Here is an 11,298-nt window from a genome sequence, read left to right on the forward strand (position 1 = left end):
AAAATTTGTCTGCAATAAAATTGAACAAAAGCAGTCCAGGGTACATTGTCGCATGAGCAATGAACATTTTAAAACTAATCTACTCAAATACAGAGTGTGTAAAATAAGATCGGGGATAAAACTTCATCAAGGGTTAAAGTTTCACTAATTATTAAAGTTCAGTTATTGAAATTTCGATTGTCCCTGTTTGCATTTCTTTCATTCTGTGAAACAACACTATCGGTTTCTTCCATCAGATCTAAGTTGCATTTAAAACCACAAACAGCTCATTAATTATTCGCTCTTCCACAGTGCCAGAGCTCAGAGGGTTATTGTCCATCCCTGGGATGCAAGCTACCTCAGACTCGGGCCAAACCTCCCCGTGCACCGATCACAGGCTCAGGAAAACCCCGGGGGAGAGGATATCCCGAGCACTGGGCTTTCCAGCAACACTGAACAAGCGCACGGTCCGAAACTTTCCCAAGTAATAACTTGTAACTGAAGCATCAACAGTCAGGATGACCGAGCGGTCTAAGGCGCTGCGTTCAGGTCGCAGTCTCCTCTGGAGGCGTGGGTTAAAATCCCACTCCTGACATTCAGTATTTTTAATTGCAAACTCATTTGTTTTGACACCACTCTGAAGTGCTTTGGGACATCCATCTAACATAATAAAATTACTCCACTTCAATTACAAACGGTGATATCAAAGTTACTTCCCAAACCGGGAAACGATCCCGGGTGGCTGTAGCGAAAGGAATGGTTTTGTGAAGCATTGAAAGGTGCCCTGTAAATATCTCGCACTGCTAATTTAAACTCACGGTTATAATTTGTTTCAGTGCAAAAGAAGGCAGGCTCGAAGGGCCAAATGGCCGACTCTTGCTCCTGGTTCTTGTGTTCTTATGCAGAGCACAGAACAGATGATTAAATTATCAGCTCTCCCTCAGTTCGCATTTCTTTCATTGTGCAAAAGAAGAAAATGGGTTCATTAATGATGTTTTCCCGTGAAAGCAACATAAATTTTAAGGAACTGTAATCGACGAACATGGGGCTCAAACCCACGATCCTGAGATTAAGAGTCTCATGCTCTACCGACTGAGCTAGCCGGGCTTCTCAACATCTACCCTCTCAATCCCCTTCAGAATATTGTCCGTTTCAACGAGATCACCTCCGATTCTTCGAAACCCAAGAGAGAATCGGCATATTCTACACAATCTCTCATCATTGGACAGCCCTCTCATCCCAGGAATCAATCTGGTGAACCTCTGTTGCACCACCTCCAAGGCAAGTATATCCTTCCTCAGATAAGTACTATGGGCGAATATCCTGTTTTTCTGCTGATTCAACTTCCTCCTCCTTTGATAGTCCTTCTCTGTACATTCTGTATTCTGCTTGGTTCTCTACTGAAATATGAGCCTGAAGTTTATCACAAGCTTCCGTTTTTGTGTTTTAGTTGACCTTCATTCATCCACCGAGCTGTAGCTAGCTATCATGCTATTTCTGCACCCTGCATGAGAACGTGTCTAGTCGTTACCCGATCTATCTCATTTTTGAAAGTCTCCCAATGTGCATTTACTGTTTTACCGAGAAATCTTTGGTTTCAATCTACCTGGAATCAATCTGGTGAACCTCTGTTGCACCACCTCCAAGGCAAGTATATCCTTTCTCAGATAAGTACTATGGGCGAATATCCTGTTTTTCTGCTGATTCAACTTCCTCCTCCTTTGATAGTCCTTCCTTTCAACTCATAAAATTAGTCCTCCTACAGTTGGGTATTTTCACACATGATTATACCTTCTCCTTTTCCATAACTACTCTAAACCTAATGATATTGTGATCACTGTTTCCTCAATGCTCCTCCACAGAAACATGCTCTACTTAATCCATTTCCGAGATCCAGAACTGCTTTCTTCCCCATCGTGCTGGAAACATACTGATGGAGAAAGTTCTAATACATATTTCAGGAAATCCTCCCCTGCATTTTCCCTTTGCATGGTTATTTTCCCAGTTTACGTTGAAGTCTCACATTATCACGACAGATCTTGAATCTTTCTGCATTTTATCTATATTTACACCTCTTTATCCTTCCCACTATTTGGTGGCCAATAACATAATCGCTCATCTAACTTTCTACAGGCACATTCATTTAAAAAAGAATGTCGGATGGGAACAGGGCCACAAATCGATGGACAAGATTAAATCACATGGAGCGAAGGAAAAGTTACATAAAATATGAAATAATTACTTTGCCTCTGTATATAAAAGGGGTCAGAGGGTCTAGTAAGGAGGGGGAACTGAGGGAAATCTTTATTCGTCGGGAAATTGTGTTGGGGAAATTGATGGGATAAAACCCCAGGGCCTGATGGACTGCATCCCAGAGTACTTAAGGAGGTGGCCTTGGAAATAGCGGATGCATTGACAGTCTTTTCCAACATTCCATTGACTCTGGATCAGTTCCTATGGAGTGGAGGGTAGCCAATGTAACCCCACTTTTAAAAAAAGGAGGGAGAGAAAAAACAGGGAATTATAGACCGGTCAGCCTGATCTCAGTAGTGGGTAAAATGATGGAATCAATCATTAAGGATGTCATAGCAGTGCATCTGGAAAATGATGACATGATAGGTCCAAGTCAGCATGGATTTGTGAAAGGGAAATCATGCTTGACAAATCTTCTGGAATTTTTTGAGGATGTTTCCAGTAAAGTGGACAAAGGAGAACCAGTTGATGTGGTATATTTGGACTTTCAGAAGGCTTTCGACAAGGTCCCACACAAGAGATTAATGTGCAAAGTTAAAGCACATGGGATTGGGGGTAGTGTGTTGACGTAGATTGAGAACTGGTTGTCAGACAGGAAGCAAAGAGTAGGAGGAAATGGGTACTTTTCAGAATGGCAGGCAGTGACGAGTGGGGTGACGCAAGGTTCTGTGCTGGGGCCCCAGCTGTTTACATTGTACATTAATGATTTAGACGAGGGGATTAAATGCAGTATCTCCAAATTTGCGGATGACACTAAGTTGGGTGGCAGTGTGAGCTGCGAGGAGGATGCTATTAGGCTGCAGAGTGACTTGGATAGGTTAGGTGAGTGGGCAAATGCATGGCAGAAGAAGCATAATATGGATAAATGTGAGGTTATCCACTTTGGTGGTAAAAACAGAGAGACAGACTATTATCTGAATGGTGACAGATTAGGAAAATGGAAGGTGCAACGAGACCTGGCTGTCATGGTACATCAGTCATTGAAGGTTCGCATGCAGGTACAGCAGGAGGTTAAGAAAGCAAATGGCATGTTGGCCTTCATAGCGAGGGGATTTGAATACAGGGGCAGGGAGTTGTTGCTACAGTTGTCCAGGGCCTTGGTGAGGCCACACCTGGAGTATTGTGTACAGTTTTGGTCTCCTAACTTGAGGAAGGACATTCTTGCTATTGAGGTAGTGCAGCGAAGATTCACCAGACTGATTCCCGGGATGGCGGGACTGACTTATCAAGAAAGACTGGATCAACTGGGCTTGTATTCACTGGAGTTCAGAAGAATGAGAGGGGACCTCATGGAAACGTTTAAAATTTTGATGGGTTTAGACAGGTTAGATACAGGAAGAATATTCCCAATGTTGGGTCAGTCCAGAACCAGGGGTCACAGTCTAAGGATAAGGGGTAAGCCATTTAGGACCGAGATGAGGAGAAACTTCTTCACCCAGAGAGTGGTGAACCTGTGGAATTCTCTACCACAGAAAGTTGTTGAGGCGAATTCACTAAATATATTCAAAAAGGAGTTAGATGAAGTCCTTACTACTAGGGGGTTCAAGCGGTATGGCGAGAAAGCAGGAATGGGGTACTGAAGATGCATGTTCAGCCATGAACTCATTGAATGGCGGTGCAGAATAGAAGGGCCGAATGGCCTACTCCTGCACCTATTTTTCTATGTTTCTATGTTTCTATAACTTACTAAATACTAGTTGACATTGGATATGAAAAAGATATTGGTTTAATTGGGAAAAGGAAAAAAAAATTGGTGGAGGTAAAAGACACTCTCCATTGATAATGATTTTAAATTACGAGAAAGTTTCACTGCAGTTTGAAAAGATTTCCAGAATAGACGTTATTAATCAAGAAAAGTCCCGAACAGTCTAAACAAGCAGGAGGGTTTTGAAAATAACAAGGAGAAAAGATCTAAGCTATGCGAACTCAGCAGAGAGCGAAATAAAACACAAGATTTGCCCATTGAACGGGACTGTTAAAAAACCCCAGAAATGTTGGCATGTTCACAGCTTGTGTGAACATTGGATTTCAGTAAACAAAATAGCTATTAAAAATGTGTGTTCTTATTTCAACAAAAATCTTTGGCAAGTACTTGAATTAGATGTTAAGCAAAAAAATTGGAGTTTCATCTAAAATGCTGTCTTTCCCGATGAGAAGATTTTTATTGTGACCACTTTACGAATGATTTCTGCTGTTTTAACGGATCCCTAATTTCTAAGCAAGTTTTGAAGGCACAAAGATTTGGATGATTACGCGAAGTCACGTAATGACATCAGGCCTTCTTACAAACATGTAAAGGAGTTAACCCTTTCCATTGACAGCTGTTTTACACTGGACCTTACTAATTTGAATTTCTTACTAAAATAAAGAAGACTCACCTGACAGACAGTGGAAATGTTGGGATAGTCAGAATAAAAATAAAACAGAACTAGCTGGTCAAGAGTTAAAAGCGAAGATAAATAAGCTGGAAGAGATTTTAAAAAACAGGACGAGACGGATAGTGCAGTGTGCAGCCAAAGCACCATCACCTGTGGCAATCGAGCCAATGTATCCCACGGTGGGTCGGTGTAGTCCACAAACCCAACCTAACAGTAAAGCAGACTGGGATGTTTGGAGGAATAGTGGTGGCATTGGTCTTGATTAGAGTTTGGATAATATTTAGATGGGTCATCGTGCAGGCTCGAGCACAGCAGGCTCAAATACAAAACCGACGGCAGCCCAGACAGGGACATGAAGTGATCGAGATGGTACGACTATAAAGAATATGGATAACCAAACCCTTACCTCCGATTCCACAGAGTGACCGCGACACAAGTAGACCAGAACCTAACACCTGGTGACGACCAGGCTATCTGTTTAAAATTTGCAGATAAAACCATCACCGAGATGGGACCGCAGTGGTGACTTCGACTCTGGGGACTCATGATACTGGGAACCTTGAGGCCCACACAAGCACTGGATAATACAGACGGACTACGAGAGGTACAGCACACGCAAGAAAGACACAACTGTATCAACTATAGGGTTTTGTTTACTTTGACTGACGAAATATGCATTCCAGCAGCCAAGGACTGGAGCAAGGACAGAACTTATTTTAACGCGTGGCTGCAAATGAATCCGGATAAGAAGAGAGTATATGTGCAATGCTCCACGGGTACAAGAAGCAGTTGCATTAGACGAAGGGAGGCCGGGGGGGCCCGATGAATGTACCTTTGGAATAATTTGCGCGCCTCCTTCCCAGCCACAACCGTTAGTCACCCACAAAGAGGGGGTGAGGCTGTGTGGATACTATGAGGTGGTAGAGGCTGCCGCAATATCGTTGTATGTATGCTTCTCACCTCCTCCGACACCACGCCCCATAAGAACCACCACACTGCCCATGGAATTGTCATGTCCAACAATTACAAGGGGACTGGAAAATGGGATTGTGCTGTCCAACGAGGGTGAACTATTGTATGATAATGCCAAGCATGAAATTGTGCCTGTCCTGATCAATATCACAGGTGTACAGATGCCGGAATATTGTACAGAATAGGCAAGAAATATGTATAATGTATTAAGTAAAGTTGTAATGCAGCAGGCTGCCGATACCATGGGTGCCAGTAGATTCCGAGGACAGGAGCCAGTTCATAGGACTAAGAGGGAAATAGTTAATGATGTTGCGACCGGTTTTAATGCCGGAACCTCCATAGTAAACTCACTGGACATACAAAGGCTAAATGAAAGGGTGGAGCAGCTTAAAGGGGTGATGAAGGGATTTGTGGAACGGGCAGAGCGGAATCAGGAAGGTCAATCCGAACTCGGAAGAGAGGGTGCCGAGATCCAATTGGAAGGCCTCTCGGTCCTGGAAGCTCAGGCAAAAACAATCAATCACCTTTTCGACAGAGAGAGAGAAGATACCGCAAAACTGAGACAGGGACAACTCTGTCACGCTTATGGCCTATGGATGGTGGGACAGATACGGCACAACCTCGATCATATCCAAAGGGGGGAGTTGCCAGACTGGATAGACAGCCCACATCTGGCTCAGTTGGCCAAACTGAAGGGGACACTGGGTAATTGCACTCTGAAGGGACTAACCAGAGTATGCCCAGTGATTCCAAACTGCCGAATGGGCAAAGCTGCCGGAGTGGGAATAGCCCTGATGATACCTATAGTCACACAAGACTCAGGACCGTTTCCCCTTTATCAACTGTAGAATATCGGGATCATACGGGAAAACACCTCCCTCCATTACTATCTGACCGCAGCCCCTGCTGTCCGCAGAGACAACACTCTCTATGGGATCTCCCTGACGGGATGCAAGCAGACGGGTGACATTACGGTGTTCCCTCACCCGGTGGGACAGGGAGAACTAGTCGAATGTGGATTTAATCCAACCGATGGATGTGTATTGGAAATAGTACCTGCCCCCACACATTTTGCCAGAACAGGTTACGGGGGCAAAGGGAAATACTGTGTCTCTACGATGGCACAATCATATCGGTACAATGGCTTACAATGCCAGATCTCGCAAACAAACTTTTGCTTCACAGCCCTATGACCTCACAATAGGACAAGCCCGCATTATCCAGGTTAGACACCGAGGCCCAAAATCATTAACGCCATCGATCAGCTCCACGATCACCTGCAGGATTATGACGAGCCAGAGCAGGCCCCTATCCCACATTTAGTTGCAGTATTAAGGGGACTAAGACTCAGAGTAGGCCAGTATGTCAGACTCTACCACCAACTACAGACAAAGATTGAAATACTGGAGAAGGATACTGACCAAGAGTTACAAAACCAGAGTTGGTGGAGGAGGGTCTGGTACTGGGACATGAACGTAAACATCCACCCCTGGATTGGATAATATAACACATACTGGTAGGGATACAGCTGGTCTTAGCACTAACATGGAGAGTCATGGCCTGTCGATCCTGCAGGCATTATGCACGACAAAGGAGAATCAGAACAAGGGCTCAAGTAAATAAAGTGACTTGTCCAGCAGAGGGACGGGGGAATCTGAACTATATCAATTTGATCGAAGCAACTTGGACTTCTGACACCACATGACTGGCCAGCACGTTGTGACAGGAAGTACCGGGTGGTACATAAAAATATAAGTCGAGTAACAAATAATGTTGTCGGTTAAAGGAGACTAGGATTAGTCCATTACCGAAAGGGGGGATTGTTGTTGGGCAAAGGCAAAGGCACCTGCTGAATATATGTCTGCATATATGTATGTGTAAAATGGTAGCCAGATACAAAATGGCTGCCAGGGATTCTGCAAAGCACTAGGGGAATTCAGCTAACAGTTAGCTTGAATACATTTTTGGGTAGCTGATGACACTGCAGTTCCATGTACAGGAACACTGGAAAGAGTGAGCTCAACAGAACGTCCTTAATCAACAAACAACAGACAAGATGTCCCAGCAGAATACTGAACAAAGAAATTCCTGTGACTGTGTAAGGATAAGGAGGTTAGGTGCAGACAGAACCCAAGGATAGTAGAGATAAGGGGATCTGGAGAATCTCACGAGGCCATGAATAAGCCCCAGCTAAAACATGAGGTGATCACGCAGTCCCCTGGTGCCTGGGGGCCAATTCCATTGGCCCAGTGGAATCGATTTGTAATTTATAGTCGTTATGATTGGATTGTGTCCAGCCAACATGGGCTAAGTAATTGTAATGAACTGTTGTAAAACATATAAATATCGATGAATTTCTTTGTTCGGTGGAGTAGAATGCCTGGAGTTGGACCAGAGGCTCTCTCCCCGCCGGTGCAATAAAGGCCATTTTGGGATTGGAACCGACCCCGAGTGTCGAGTGATTCTTCCAGAAAAAGATTTGTGCTAACATAACCCGTGCTGTACCAGCCCTGGGAGAGATTGATGGGAAAGTGTAGAGGGAGCTTTACTCTGTAGCTAATCCGTGCTGTACCAGCCCTGGGAGAGATTGATGGGACAGCGTAGAGGGAGCTTCACTCTGTATCTAACCCCGTGCTGTACCTGCCCTGACGGGTTTGATGAGACATTATAGTGGGAGATTTGCTCTGTATCTATCCTGTGCTGTGCCAGCCCTGGGAGGGTTTGATGGGACAGACTAGAGGAAGGTTTACTGTATATCTTAGATGGGCTGTATTTGCTCTGTGAGTCTTTGATGGGACAATATAGGGGGAGCTTTAATCTGTATATAACACATACTGTACCTGCCCTGGGAGGGTTTGATGTGACAGTGTAGAGGAAGCTTTCGTCTGTACCTGCCCTCTGAGTCTTTGATGAGACAATGTAGAGGGGGCTTTAATCTGTATCTAATCTGTACTGTACCTGCCCTGACGGGTTTGATGGGACAGTATAATGGGAGCTTTGCTCTGTATCTATCCTGTGCTGTGCCTGCCCTGGGAGGGTTTGATGGGACAGTGTAGAGGGAGATTTAAACACGTGCTGCACTGTAATGTATATATGCCCGGGTTTACCTGCCACCAGGGGGACCGACGGTCGAAGGTCATTGGGCCACAGACACACACATGCAACTCTTGGAAATAAAGAAAGCCTCCATGTTTAATCCTTTGTTCGAGAGCTAGAAAAGTAGGGTCAGGATGCACCTGATTGATTTCACGGTAGTAAGCCTGCTGAGTTATTGCATGTGCAACATGCACCTGCCCGTGGAAGAGTGTGATGGGGCTGTGTAGCGGGAGATTTTTGTTGTAACTAATTTGTGCTGTACATGCCCTGAGAGTTTGAAGGGACAATGTAGAGGGAGCTTTCCTCTGTATCTAACCCCGTGGTGCATCTGCCCTAGGAGCGTTTGATGGGACAGTTTAGAAGAATCTTTACTCTGTATTTAACGCATGCTGTACCTGCCCTTGGAGAGTTTCATGGGACAGTGCTGAGGGAGCTTTACTGTGTATCTAACCCATTCTGTACCAGCCCTGGGAGTGTTGATGGGTCAGTGCAGAGGGAGCATTACTCTGTATCTAACGCATACTGTACCTGCCCTGGGTGAGCATGATGGGACAGTGTAGAGGGAGTTTTAATCTGTATCTAACACGGGCTGTATCTGTCCTGAGAGGGTTTGATGGGATAGTGTAGAGGGAGCATTACTCTGTATCTGACACGTGCTGTATCTGTCCTGGGAGAGTTTGATGGGACAATGTAGAGGAAGATTTACGCTGTGTCTAACGCGTACTGTACCTGCCCTTGGAGGCATTGATGTGACTGTGTAGTGGTAGCTTTACTCTTTATTTAACATTATTGTCCTTTTTAATCCACTTGTTTCACACCGAAACAAATCGTAACCGTGATGTGAATTTAACGCCACGTGATTCTTTGAAATCATCTTTAAATGATTGGGGAAAACCACTTCTTATGCCACCGAAAAACAGCTTTGATTCCAGGTCTTGGCGATAAATTTTGTAACACCATTTTTAAATTCAAAACCTAATAAAATTGACGACATGCAGCCAACGTGCAAAAGTAAGAATTCTTTTAATCACCGTTAATTAGCCGATAACCTTCTTCAGAATGAAATAAATAATAATATAATTACTAAGGAACAGTGGTATCTTCAATCATTCATTTTCTCTTTACATGTGATGAAGTTTTATCCCTATCTCATTTACACGCTGTATGAGAATGGTTTAAAATTGTAAGTGTTTATGACTCAGTTGTAAAACCATTGATTGTGTGTGTGTCTATACTTGATAGGAGGAGCACTTGAGACCGAAGTTCCAGTTCGATATATGTATCAATAGAATCAATTTCCACCAGTTTCTTTAAACCCAATAACATAATTTATTTCGAGTGGGCTGGATGGAGGAACATGATCCATGTAAAAAATTGTTATCGTTTTACTTGAACTGAATGCTCATAAAATATTGGAGTGGGAACTAATTGGATAACAGCACAGCTGGCAACATTTGCGGAAAAGATTCGTGCAGCCAAAACGCACAATGACAACCTGGGATTGTGCGGCACCGAATACTCGGGGAAAAACAGTTAAACTCTTCGTCCCTGGGTGGGCTCGAACCACCAACATTTCGCTTAACAGCCGAACGCGCTAATCCATTGCGCCACAGAGACTGATCGAAGTATAAGGTTCAAGGCATCCCAAACCAGGGTGTCAGACAGTTAAAGCTTCAGATTGCTCTGACCGGTATGGAACTTGTCCACTCTCAGTGGGACTTTTCACAAATAAATGGAGGGACATTCATTGTGGATGCGTGGAAGCAGTCTGGTCCCGCACACTGCAGACACTTCCATGTCACCGCCAACCAGCTCTCCCACAACCGGTGTGATCTTCCTTCCAGCCTTCCAGTGCCTTGTCTGTGACAAAGTATTCTGATTGTCCCGAAGCCGGTGTTCGGTTTTAATTACTTTTCAGCTCCTGACTGCGGATATTCCTGTGATTAAACAGGAACTAAATGCTTACAGGGACAGTTGGATTCACCGTTTCTTTGCTTGGTGAAATTTCAAAGATTGAAAGCGACACACATCAACCCCAAACCTCCCGTGAGATGGAAGCCCAGTTGCTGTTTCAAGCTTGAATGCGGGAACAAGCAGAACTTATTCAAAGAAAGTCCAAGTCCCTGAGACGCCTGATTATTTGCACCAAACTCCTTTGCAATGATTTGAGGTTCATGTTTGGTGATCTGGGCACATCTTTTGCCAAACTACAACACTTCAAACATAACTCAACGGCCTTAAAGCGCTTTGGGGTGACATGAGTTCCTGAAAGGCACTGCAGAAATGGAAGTCCTTCTTTGCAAAAGTTCGATGCAATTTCAAAATTTGCGAGCAATATCAGTGCTCCTCTGGGAACCCTCGTAAATTTCAATGAACAACTCCAAAGGGAGAATCATAGCCCGAGACCAACGAGCCAACTGTTTGACAAACGTGAAGATAAGGCGTAACAATGATCAAAGCATTTTTGTATGTGTCGCTATTCAGAACATAAGAACTTAAGAACTAGGAGCAGGAGTAGGCCATATGGCCCCTCGAGCATGCTCCGCCATTTAATATGATCATGGCTGATCCGATCATGGACTCAAGTCCACATCCCTGCCCGTTCCCCATAAGCCTTATT

At 44.3% G+C, this 11,298-nt stretch overlaps 3 non-coding genes across 3 annotated transcripts; 1 reads left to right on the forward strand and 2 right to left on the reverse strand.

Annotated features, from left to right (window-relative positions):
• The first annotated feature begins 491 nt into the window (after positions 1-491).
• trnal-cag (transfer RNA leucine (anticodon CAG)) lies at positions 492-574 on the forward strand. Its single transcript has one exon. It is a non-coding gene; the product is annotated as a tRNA-Leu (tRNA).
• Positions 575-1,013: 439 nt separating this feature from the next.
• trnak-cuu (transfer RNA lysine (anticodon CUU)) lies at positions 1,014-1,086 on the reverse strand. The gene has a single exon. It is a non-coding gene; the product is annotated as a tRNA-Lys (tRNA).
• Positions 1,087-10,221: 9,135 nt separating this feature from the next.
• trnan-guu (transfer RNA asparagine (anticodon GUU)) lies at positions 10,222-10,295 on the reverse strand. The gene has a single exon. It is a non-coding gene; the product is annotated as a tRNA-Asn (tRNA).
• Positions 10,296-11,298: the final 1,003 nt, after the last annotated feature.

Source organism: Pristiophorus japonicus, unplaced genomic scaffold (genome assembly GCF_044704955.1).
Source record: "Pristiophorus japonicus isolate sPriJap1 unplaced genomic scaffold, sPriJap1.hap1 HAP1_SCAFFOLD_163, whole genome shotgun sequence".
Classification (NCBI taxonomy): Eukaryota; Metazoa; Chordata; class Chondrichthyes; family Pristiophoridae; genus Pristiophorus; species Pristiophorus japonicus.